The sequence below is a fragment of the Thalia democratica genome, chromosome 1, assembly GCF_965202585.1.
Source record: "Thalia democratica chromosome 1, ktThaDemo2.hap1.1, whole genome shotgun sequence".
Lineage (NCBI taxonomy): Eukaryota > Metazoa > Chordata > Thaliacea > Salpida > Salpidae > Thalia > Thalia democratica.
In genome coordinates this window covers 57,115,413-57,128,321 of record NC_139165.1, presented here as the reverse complement: position 1 = coordinate 57,128,321, position 12,909 = coordinate 57,115,413, and positions in this window count along the sequence as shown.

The window sequence follows — 12,909 nt, the reverse complement described above, 5'->3', positions numbered from 1 at the left end:
AGAATGTTAACTAAAAGTTATATTCATCAATTAGCTTTTTGCTATCAAGTAAAATGTTGTTTACATTTTTTTTTTAATTTGACGTAGTTTTACAAAATTTCTTTTGTATAAAAGATTATAAACTACATAAAAACTGTATGATTATGTCAGAAGCATACTTAGAATAATTTTTTTTATTTAAAATTAGCCAATCAACAGTATTTTATGTAAACACCTTTCTTTCTAAATGATAAACTATTGACTTGATTGCATGTTGTTTTTATTTTTACAACATAAGTAAAACTGTAATTTTACGATTTTTTTTTTTTTATCAAATTGTAAAATAGTTTTTCACGACTGCTAATAGTTTGTTTTGAAAAGTATAATTTATTTTTAGTTTATACTTGGTTTTTAGCTAAATTAATTCATTTAGAACTGTTTCACTCAGCATTTTACTTACATATCCTTGAATATTTTTTTATTAATTAAGACTAGTTAGTCACTGGTATTAATAAGTACTTTTTTTAAGTTTTTTTATTAAAAAAATTTTTTTTTATGAATGATAGCTTCACAATGTGAGATAATATTTTCACGTAGTCAATAACAGAATGACTTAGGTTTATAAATGAGTTTTTATTACTAAAAAGTAAAGAACTGCGTTACTAATTTATATTTTGTTTTATTGGTATTTTAAAATAGTTTATGCACTTGAGAAAGTTTAAGACAGTTATATAATTTTCTAAAGTTTATTATAACAAGCTACTACAGAAAATACTCTGTTTTTGAAAAAAATACTTAACTGAAAAAAGTCTAGACTCTAGACCAGGGTTTCCCAAACTTATTTACTAAATCGCCCCCTTTTCAGAAATTTGAAAAAAAAATCGCCCCCACGATTTAACAAAGTAGTTTTTCTCTTGAGTACAAAATTTTAAGCCAAAAAAGTTGTGTTTGAAATGTAATTCAGTCCGGTACTTCTTATGCACGCACTTTTGGGCTATGTTTAAAGTAGTTTACAGGGCTTTAGAAAATAATCTACAGTTATTTTCTTATAAGCCCAGTAAAGTATATAAAAATACTTAATTACTAAAAATCCTTAAGTAACTTGTAATCAATCCTTTTTAAACATGAATTGTTTCAAAACTAATAAAACTTTTAGGTTAGTGGTGGACAACTTTTGTAGTCAGCAATTCATACTTACTAAAAAGTCTTTTCTAGTTTCAACTCGTTAAAAAATAAGATTGCGGGCTGCATAATTAAAAAAAATAACGTATAAGAAAATAAAAAAACTGGAGGGAAATTGTAATAAAATATTTAGTATTATTGTGATCTAAGAAATACTATTGTGAACTGATACCCAAGTTGAAAGCGTATTTCAAAATATTAAGTATCAAAAAACTAATTTTATTTATTTTTCAGAAACTAGTTTTCAAGTTAATTAGCGGGTCGAAATTTGACTGAATCCGAACCGTACGTTACCCATCTAAAATCTTAACTGAAACCTGGCATTGTAATAATCTCTCATATAACGAATTTTGGACATTTAGTAGTTAATACTAAGTAACTTATTTAAGCCGCACAAAGTACTTTTTTTTTTATAAATAAGCATATTCTAAAATTAATATACCAGAGATTAAAAAACTATAAAAGAATGAACAGTTTATTTTACACATAATGAAATAAATATTAAAACATAATTTCTGATCTAGTTTGAGGAAGTTTGACCGACTGATTGATTATCTCACATAAAAAGTAGTTTCATCAACAGCTTCAGTTAATGCAGTAAAATTATAAATTTCAATGCGAAGATATATTATAAGCAAGTTAGCTGTAAAGTTAAAATTTTAATTTTAAGCATTTTAAAATATATGTTGCGTAGTAGAATACCATGAAATAGTATTTGACTTGGAATAATCTTAAGGAAACTAAACCTTAATTCTAACAAATTTTTTTATCTTAATTTAAATTCAAAAAAAAATCAAATGTTTTACAGTTAATTCTTTGAACAGATAGTAATCAATTAAAAAAAAAACTGTTAATTAGGTTAAAGTTTTGTTTTGTAACTGTAGCAGTCTTTTTGATGGCTTATTTAATTGTGTTTTTTTTTCTAGCTATTAGCCTAAAAAAATTTATCAGAGAAAAATAGTGAAAAACTAAAAGCTAGTGTTGAAATATTAAAATAAACAACACATTCTAATTGCTAAGATACTTTGAATTAAGACAAAACTAAAAACAGTTATATTAATAGTTTGAAAATCCTCAATATATGAATTTCTTAACAATAATAAATCAAATTAGAAAATAAAAATGAGTTTAAGAATCTTTTTGATGTAAAATTTTAAGTCATCTCAAACAAAGACCTTAAATCTATACTCTTTTAAAACCAAAAAAATCTTTTTTGACATAAAAACTTTAATGGTTATCAAGATTTTTTTTTATCAAATAAACAGATTAAACGAGATTAAATAAATATTTTTCAAACAAATATTTTAATCACTATGCTTTAAAAACTTTTAGTGTAATGTAAAACGATAAATATAAACTACAAAATTAACCAGGTCAAAAAAAAAACTATTAAAATTTTTATAACATAAACCATCTAATAGTTTCAGTAGACTTCCGCTTAAGTTCGCACTTTAAACAAAATCGAAAAAAGGCGAACTCAAAAATGCATTATCATTTATTTTTACAAAATGACAAATTTCAATATGTTATATGCAATAATGTTATGAATAAACATGAAATCCACTAAAACATAAAACAAACATTCATTTACAAAATAGATCTATATGAGCTATAAATTTTTTTTTTTGTTTTATTGATACTTAGTTAGTAATAGACTTTTTTTTTATCTTAAATTTAAGAAAATATAAATTTGCACTTTTTTTAGGTAAAAAGTGCGAACTCAAGAGAAAGTCTACCGTAATTAATATTTATTAGGCATTATGCAAACCTGTTATAGAATAAATAACTTAAAGAATTTTTAATATAAAAAGACTACTTAAACACAATACAAACCAGGTTAAACAAGAAGTATTTTAAAAGATCAAATAAATAAAAAAACATCATAAAAATAATGTCTGCTACTGAATTCAAATATAATGCGAAGGATGAGGTTCATGAATTCTTCCAAGTTTTTCTAATCTGATTCTAAATCAGTAAAATAAAGCTTTAAGTCACCTCCTTTACAAATATCTAGATTAGATCTTTTGCTCAAAATGTTAATAACTGAACTGAAAGTTTTTTCAATACCATAGCTAGAAGGAAAAGCTATAAAGAACAATCTAAATTTCTCTTAAACGATTGGAAGCTTTTGTCTTAGTTTTTGTTGAGTCTAAAAGCTTTCAGATCGTTCTTTGAAAAAATTTACTTTAAGTTCAAGGTCAGTTTGTAAGTCTGAGAACGTTTCCTGTAAGTCGTTTACTTAAAAAAGATCTACCTCAAAGGGATTCATATTTTTATCTATATGATAGCTTTATTGTGACAAATCGAAATTTTACTTTTTAATAATTCAAAATTGTTAAACATTCCAGATTTTTCCAGGTTTTTTTTTGCCTAAATTGTCAAACTCCAGGTTTTTCCAGGTTTCTAGGTAAATTGGCAACCCTGTATAGTTTTATTTCTTAGTCTAACTTAGTAAATTTTCAAAAAACAATTGGAAATACCATGAGGTGATACTTAATAATAGACACCATAGATTTTTTTAAACCATTTATGATCACAAATAACATATATGTCAGGTTAAAAAATGTCGAGATGGATTCCAATCGTCTATGATTTATGTAATTTTTAAGTAAAAAAATATATGAATGAAAATATGTAATTTACTTGAAAGTAGGAATCATAAGCAATTGGTTTTTTTCTATATTTTACATAGACAAAATAAACTTTTTTGTTTAAGTTTTACCTCAGGGTCAAATATTTAATAGAAAGCTAAAACTAGTAAAAAAGCAAGATAAAAAGTAAAAATTTTATAACTGCCCAAAATTTTAAAATCGCCCCCTTTTCGCCCCCTTACTAGTTATCGCCCACCCTTTCGCCCCCTTACTAATTATCGCCCCCCGACTTACTAAAATCGCCCCCAGGGGGGCGATATCGCCCACTTTGGGAAACCCTGCTCTAGACACTCCTTTTGTTTTTGGCAAGTTCCCTATTTTATTTACGATTATCCAACACTTATTTAGAAACTTTTTTTGTAGTGAGTAACTTAAGCTAGAAAAATCGCTCAAGCTTGACATTTCACATTAAAAAAAATAACCTTATTTAGTTTTCATTTAACATAGCATGGTAAGTACTAGGCAACCTTGGTCTATGGAATATTTGCTAGAAAAATATTGCATTAATTTTAGCAGTTTAGTCAATCTTTTTATTTTTATTTGGAAAATTTCATATCAACTAAACACATTCTAAAAAAATAAAAACAAAAAAGCTTAATTAATTCCTCTCTATTTTTGATAGTTTAAAACTTAACCTTTAAGATTATATTATTACATTTTTTATAGTTTTAAGGTATGTGACCATAGATGCCAAATGTAGCTGAAACGCGGAAAATTCGTCTTAAAATAAGCTATTTTCACAATAGCTGTTAGCTTAGCATAAACTTAGCTGTTTTAGTTAACTTTAGTATTACTTCATGAACACTGTATCGGTTGAACTGAAGTTTAATAGATGCTAAAGAATGTTAAAAAAATGTATAGCTTGATCTTACTTTGTAGATTTTCAATTAAATTATATGTTGTTTATTTACTGTTTATTTAAATTATTAAACAAATTTTGAAATATAGCTGTTTAAAGTTGAGAGCACAATAATCTTTAAAATATTTAACAAATTTTAAATTTGTAATGATAAACAATGTATTGATTTAGATAAACATTTAAACTAGAAGAAAAAAATTTAAATTGGTTTTAAATATGTTTTCTAACTTTAAATAAAAAAATCTTTGTTATATACCATTTATTTCATTTCTTAGTTGTTTGCAATTTTAATTATAGTACATTAGAAATAACATACTTTACTTAGGGTAACTTGAAGTAATTTGTTATAAATTTTTTTTCAGAATAATTAAAAGAAAAAATTTTTTTAAACCTTTTTATTTTTCAATTAGTTCACTACATATTTATTGTTTTATTACTTACAGTTTTATGTAACAAATTTTGCACTTAAGTATATTTGGTTGTGTTTAAAATGTTCACAAAATGTTGTTCTTGTGTTTTTTTTAAGTTATAGAGCTTATAGTTTTATCATTAATTGTTTTGTAAAACAACTTTAGTAATTATATAAACCACATCTTTTTTAATTACTGTAAATTATTAAAAAAACTATTTCATTTACAGACTTTAAAAAGAATAGTCTTTTAATAAAAATTGAAAATCAATCATATAATTTACTTTTTTTCCAAATAAAAGTGTTTATTACTGCTATTTGAGACTGAATTTACAGAAATATAAAATTAAAGTTTTGAATTAAGAAATTATTTCTTTGATTTGAACATTTAGTACATTTAAAAGTTTCTGTTTTTTTTTCTAATGTTTTTATATATATATTTAAATACATTAGAAAAAATTTACTCAATTAACAATAATATTTTGAAGCTTATATTAAACTCAAATTCACTTAACTTCAAATTGAAAAAGCTACATACTAAGCAAATTTTTTAAACTTAAAATCCAAACTTAAACAGCAGTGCGAAATCATTATTTGCAAATTTAACCGACTGTGCGAACTCAAAAAACGCGAACCTAACTGATAGACTTCTGCATTTGAAAATTTTAAATATGAACAAAAAACTGCAAGCAACTTTTAAATCAGCTAAAAATGATACCGAAATTTGTACTTTTAGTTTGCAAGAATTATTCTTTTACATTTTAGTATAATGAACTTAATTTCCGTAAACTGAAAGTTTTTTTTTTTTTTAAGTTAATAAGAATAGCACTATAGTATAGTGTTTTATTTGTAGACTAATTCATTTACTAAAATTCAAAAAAAAAAAAAACTTAGCTCTTGGGCGATACTTTACGGTTAAAAAATATATATGTTAATTTTCCTACAAAAGTTGAACGAGCGCAAAAATAGCCGGAAAATTCTGGCAATTATGAATGTGACTGATGTTCTAAAACACTTTACCAAATAGTATAAAGTTGACCTACATATATAAAATTAAAGCCATTTAAAGCTAAAAATACAAACTATTCATTATAAATGTTTAATGTTTATAATAAAAGTTTAAAAAAAATTAAGTATATAAAATAAAATCAGTGTGCATTATGCAAATTTTGTTAAAATTAACATCTTGAAACTAGAAACATGAATGAATTGAAATATATAGCCAAAAAATTACACAAAAACTTTTTTTTTCTTATTAGTTTCACTTAGTTTTAACTTTTTGGAACTATTTAAAAGTTTAAATAACAATAAAAAAAGAATACATTAAAGTTTAAAATTTCAAAAAATTTTTAATGAGCCTATTATCAAAAAGTATTTTATATTTAGAAGTAAATAAAAAAGCTTTTGTAGGTCTAACTAATAAAACTATACAATTAATAAATGAAAATAGTTTAAATTAAAAAATAAGCGCATGTAAACCTTAATTAATAAGATCTTTATTTAAAAATAGTTTTGATTTTTAACTTTTATTTTAGAGTTATAAAAAATAATTAATAACTATTAAAGTTTGTGTTGTCGTGCATCCACAAAAAAGTAATGAAAAACGAATTTTAATTAAAAAAACATAAATAAAGTTTAAGAAACATGAGTTTTTTTTCAAATTTTAAAGTTAGTATAAAAATAAAATACTAAGGTTTTTTTTTTATAACTAAATTTTACAATACTTTTACGTGTAAAGGTTTAGTAACTTTCAAATGTGCTGTGCACAAAAATCAGAAAACTAAAATCTCACTGAGTTAAAAAACTTAATGAAAATACAAAAGTATTTTATTATAATTGATTTTTTTTAAATTCATGTAATTTTAAGTAAATATAGTTTGTCGTCGAAGATAAGACGTAGATTTACGATTTATACGGGTTTTTGTTTTTATAAATCGATTATGACGTCAATATTGGTTTATTTAATTTGCAAATTAAGTGCTGTTCTAATACGACTTATCAGAATTAAAACAAAAAAAAACATAAAATAAAGGTTTGTCGTAGAAGATAAGACGTAGATTTACGACTTATCCAGATTTTTCGATTTTATAAGTCGATTATGACGTCAATATTGATTTATTTAATTTGCAAATTAATGGGTCTTCTAAAATGACGTATCAGAACATGATTGCTAAGAATTAAAACAAAAGAACATAAAATAAAGATTTAGCGTCGAAGATAAAGAAGACAGATATATATCGTATATATCGGGTATTTATACATAGTTCAAACTTCAGCTTAGTTCTTAAAGCACTTAATTATAACTAAAATATAAATTTTTGAATTATTTAAGCTACTACACATTAAATTATTGAAAAAAAGCATGTTTAAGTAAAACAAAAACAATATTCATTTTTCTAAATCTGGTTTAAGACCCGTACATTTATAGAGAGTTTTAAATGTGATCTATTTTTGTTAACATCATTGAATAAAAATTATCAAAACTCAAAATTTCAAATCATTTCAGAAAAATCTTATCTTTTTAAAAGTTTTATATGTAATTACTCTTGCTTATTCACAAGCACAGCTATAACAGTTTAGAATCTATAACTGTATTATAAATAGTTGGAGCTGGTACTAAACAAATACTGAAAATAAAAGTTAAAACAAAAAAAGCTCCTCTAAAAATCACAGTTATATATCTAAAAATGTGATGTAGTGATCAAACAAATCAATGTTTATTTGTATTTTTCAAGGAAAGAAACTCAAATTAAGTTTGTTCTAAGGAACTAGTAAACAAAAATGTGTTGGCTGCAGTTCTAAGGTTTTTGAATTTTTTCATTCATAATATTATACAAGTGAGATAAAGTGATGATTCAGCATTATATTAAGAACATCTGTAAAACATATACTATTATCCCAACCCTTACCAAAATATATGAAAAATAATCAAAAAATATTTTGTACTTAAAATTAAAAAATAAAGTAAAATATATGAAGCGCCTTTAATTTGCAGCTAAAGCCAAAAAACGTCTTGTCACATACATAAATGCTTAAATTATATTTGCTTATGCCTAAATAAAAGATATATGCTTAAAAGAACCATCATGTAGGGCTTAATGGCTGCAAGGGTCCTAATGATGGCTTGCAAGATAAAAACCTATGGCCAGCACATATGCAAAAGAAAATCTTAAACCCAAAAAGTTTAACAATAAAGAAATTTAAACTCCTTAAACAAATGAAAACTCATGGTAAAAGTTCAAATTAAACTTAACAAAATAAAAAATAAAATGCAACAATAAATTTAGTAAAAGATTAACATGAATACAAGTACTTAAATTGTGACTAAAGCTGCAGGAAAATAAAAATCTAGTTGTGCTTCCTTTTAATAATAAAAAATATAAGCTAACATAAAGATTGTAACAGTTTTCATCTATGCACTTGAATAAAAAATATTTAAATTAAATTTTACAACCAAATAAGTTTAAAGAAATTAAAAATTAACTTGTATATAAGACAGCAATTTAAGCTGATTTTTTTTAATGGTAGAATAACATCAGTCTCACTCTTCCTTCTACAATGATAATCATTTTTCAAGGTCAAGCAAGTAAGTTTTCATTACCTGTAATTCTACCTGCCCCTTTAAAATTAACATAAAACTAAACCAAAATAAAAAAAATATCTATTTTCACTTAAAAAAAATCCCTTGGCAAATATTCACAACAGGATTGCCAAATAACCTGGAATCATGGAAAAACCTTGATTTTGACATTTTATGCAAAAAAACCTTGAACTTGAAAATATTTTTACAATTTAACTAATGAAATTTCAATTATAAAAAATTTAATATAAAAATAAATAAAAACTTTTTTTCATTAAAAAACAACTTTTAAAATAGCTATGGTATTTTTTCAATGTTGTTGAACAACAAAAAAAGCACTTAAAATGTTTGGTCTAAAGACCTGGTGTACAATAAAACCTTTCAATTATCAAGTTGTACACCACTTGATACTTTTTAACATCTTGTCCAGGACTTGTTATACTACTTAAGACAGTTTTTTTTTATAAAGTTTAATTTTATAATAAAAATGAACCAAAATATTAGTTTTAAATAAACCAGAAAGAAATTCAAAAACTTGTAAGAATTTTACCAAGGTTGATATCTCAACTGTCCTGGACATGACATTAAACTGTATCCTGGTGTATGACTTGATAACCAAAAGGTTTTTTTGTACACCAGGTCCTTGGACCAAATATTTGAGCATTTTTTTTTGTTCAATAAACAATATACACTAAAGTCACAAAGTTTGGAAAAATCATCAAGCTCAAATCCTCAAGCTAGTATCTGCCAACACTGCAACAAAAATACATAAACAATCCAATCCTTTGACCATTGAAATAACAATCATCTGTTGAAATTTAAACTAATATCTAACCAGAAGTATTAAGTTCTAATAAAAATATCAAGAAACTAACAAAATACTGAACAACAAAAATTGATAATGCAGGGTTGCCACTCGTTTTTTCCAAATTTTTTCCAGCTTTTTAAAAGAACACATTTTTGGGTCTATTTATAGTTTGAATTTATAGTTTATATTTTGAGCTAAGTTAAAGGTTAGAAACTGTGTTAAATAGTTTAAACCAGGGGCGTGTCTAGACTTTTTTCAAAGGGGGTTCACAATTTTTTTTTGTTCTTAATTTTCAGCTTAAGTACGCATTTCTTAGGTATGCAGTACGCAAAATTTAGTCAAAAAACTCAAAAATTTAGCCAGTGTTTAAAATGCTTTTTTTGCTCAGTAATAAGAAAAAACATATATGTAGTAATGGGGAAATAATATATTTTTTTATTTATTATTCTGTATTAAATTTAGATTAATTAAAACTAAAAGAGCCGGAAAAATATATTTATCTTAAAATGATTTTTTAAGCAATCTAATCTATAAAAATTTAAATTTCACTATAAATAATGGGTAATTACCAAGGATGATGTCGCACCAATATCAAGCTGAAATTATATTTAATTCAATGTTGTTTTTTACCATAATTATAGGCTTAAAACTTATATTTTATAAATACATAAATAAAACTTATTTATTATATCAAATAAGACTTAAATATTTAATTGCTCTTTATTTTAAAACTAGCAAATGATACAATAAATTATATACATTACCATACTGTAAAATAAAATCAATTAAGTATTTTAGTTTATAACAAACAAATTTAATTCTAACTATGTATTTATATAGCTTGTTTAAAACTAAGTACAATTTTAGATCAATCATCTTAAAATATTGAATTTAAGCCTAAAATTATGGTTCAAAAAGATATTAAACACAATATAATTTCAGCTTGATATTGGTGCAACATCATCCTAGGTAGTTACCAAAAAATGTTTAGACTTTTACAACTAAATTAAAATATCTTTAAATTATAATCAAATGTTTGCCTGATGGAGCAGGAATTCTAATAATGATTTAGAAATCTCACTGAGTTAAAAATTTCAAAAAATCAAGAACAAAACTTGTGGCTAACAGATATACAAAAATATAACAACTTAAATAAAAAAAATTAAAATATCATTAAATAATAAAAGAATGAATTGGCAGGTTGTGTATTGGTCTAAAGATAATTTTGAAAACTCTCTAAAATGAACTTTTCAAGGTTTAAACCCAGTTGGTTGACACATACACAAAAAATATAAATTTTAAAGTACAAAAGCTTCACACAACATTAATATATACATCCAAATAAGTAAAAGAAATTTTAGTGATTATATTGGACATTTTTTAAGTTAAATTGTACTTACTAGTTCAAAAACAATACTGTATTAAATTCAATTTACACTAAGTAACAATTTATAGTGGGAACAAAGAGCATCTTAGTAAAAAGTTTCCTAGGAAGAAAGCGCTACTTTAAAACTTTTACCTATTATCACGTCAAAATTGAAATTTTATTTAAAATCTATTTCAGCTGGGCTAAAAAGAGCATTTTTTGTTCAGAAACTTTTTTATCTTTCAGTGTTATATATTCAACATTCATTATTCAAAGTTTATCAAATAACCAAAACAAAGTCAATAAACAACGTTTTTAGTGATATTCTAAAAATATTTTTTTATTTTTTCTTTTCTTTTTTTTCATGGGGTTCACAGGAAACAGGAAACCAGTCAAAACACGCCCCTGGTATAAACACATTAGATACTGTAAAGCTTCTTTAAATATGTTTTTGATTATAAAAAATTTTTGATAATTACAAAATTTTTTTATTTATATGATACATTTTTTGATTCAACTCAAAATTTTACTACTGAGCATGTGAAAATTGTTATAATTCTAGGTTTTTTAATGATTTTTGATCAAAATTCCAGGTTTTTTTTAGGTTTTATGCCTAAATTGTGAAACTCCAAGTTTTTCCACGTTTCCAGGTAAAGTGGCAAACCTGATAATGTTAATATTTAAAAATAGTAATAATTAAAATTATTATTAAGTCTTTTAGTATTATCTTAACGTGTTACTAAGAAAAAATTAAAAGTAAATTAAAACTTTACTTTTACCCCTAACTTGTAATATAAATATATAAATAGTAAAGTCAACTTTCTTAAAATCTAATACAGTAACAAAAAAAAAAACATTGTCCTAGACATGACTTTAAACTGTATCCTGGTGTATGACTCAATAACCAAAAGGTTTTTTTGTACACCAGGTCCTTGGACCAAATACTTGAGCGCTTTTTTTTTTTGTTCATTATGATTAAATTTAATTAATTTCAATAATTCATAACAATCATTCTTTCATTAACCAGACATTCATAATATAAAACTCCCCAACTCAATCTGGTGTACATATAATATGCTTAAATATTCAATACATATAAAACACATATTCATAAGCACTCTAGATCTACTAATTTAAAAGATAACTTTAATATTTAGTAGTTAAAAGCAATTGTAAACATTTAGATGTACAGTTTTATTGCTTTATTTTCTCTCTTTTGCAGTAAAACTAGCTACTTTATTTTATTTTTGTTTATTAAAAAATAATTGAGTTTGATTAGTACAGCTTTCATTAACACTCAAAGTTATAATAATATCTTAACAAGGTAACATGAAGAATTTTAAGTTTTCTCTTAGAATTATTTAATTATAAGGCAAAACACTTTTTAAGGACTTGAAAAACTCAGGATGACTCAGGATAGTTTATGGTCGCTCATAATAGTTTTTTGATTAAAAAAGTGGTAACCCTTAGATTTACAAGAATTACATAACATGAAAAGGTACTTCTGTAAAACTTACTTCAAGTTGTATTCAATTTTTCTCTATGTGTTTTTGTGACAATTGCCACATGTAAAACAGTTTCAAAGAAAAAAGCTCAAAGGTTGCATTTTTTAGGTACATACAGTTTACATTGAGATTGTTTTATAAAATAAAGAGTTGGTTAACTGTTAAGTGATAGTTTTTTGCAAAATAGTTTATAAATTTCTTTTTCTGAGTAGATCTTTAAAATATAAATATGTATAGACAGCAATAAAATGATTTTACTTAACATATCACTTGGTTTGAAGAACAATTTGTATCCTCCATTAAAAACGGCAAGAGCAAAAGAAAAAGTTATTGATACCAATTAAAATCATCCTAAATTTGTTTATAAAGAGGTGAGTAGCTCAATGACCTAAACATCTTTATACACTGGTCCTTAGACTATATCATTGAGTGTAGAGTGATTTATTGTGTTTGATAAACTGAACTGTTAAAACTATTTTACCTTAATAATTTATCCTAGTTCCTCAATGCTATCTTAAAATAAGAATATGTTGACGCTTACAAAATACCATACAAACAAGCATTACTAAA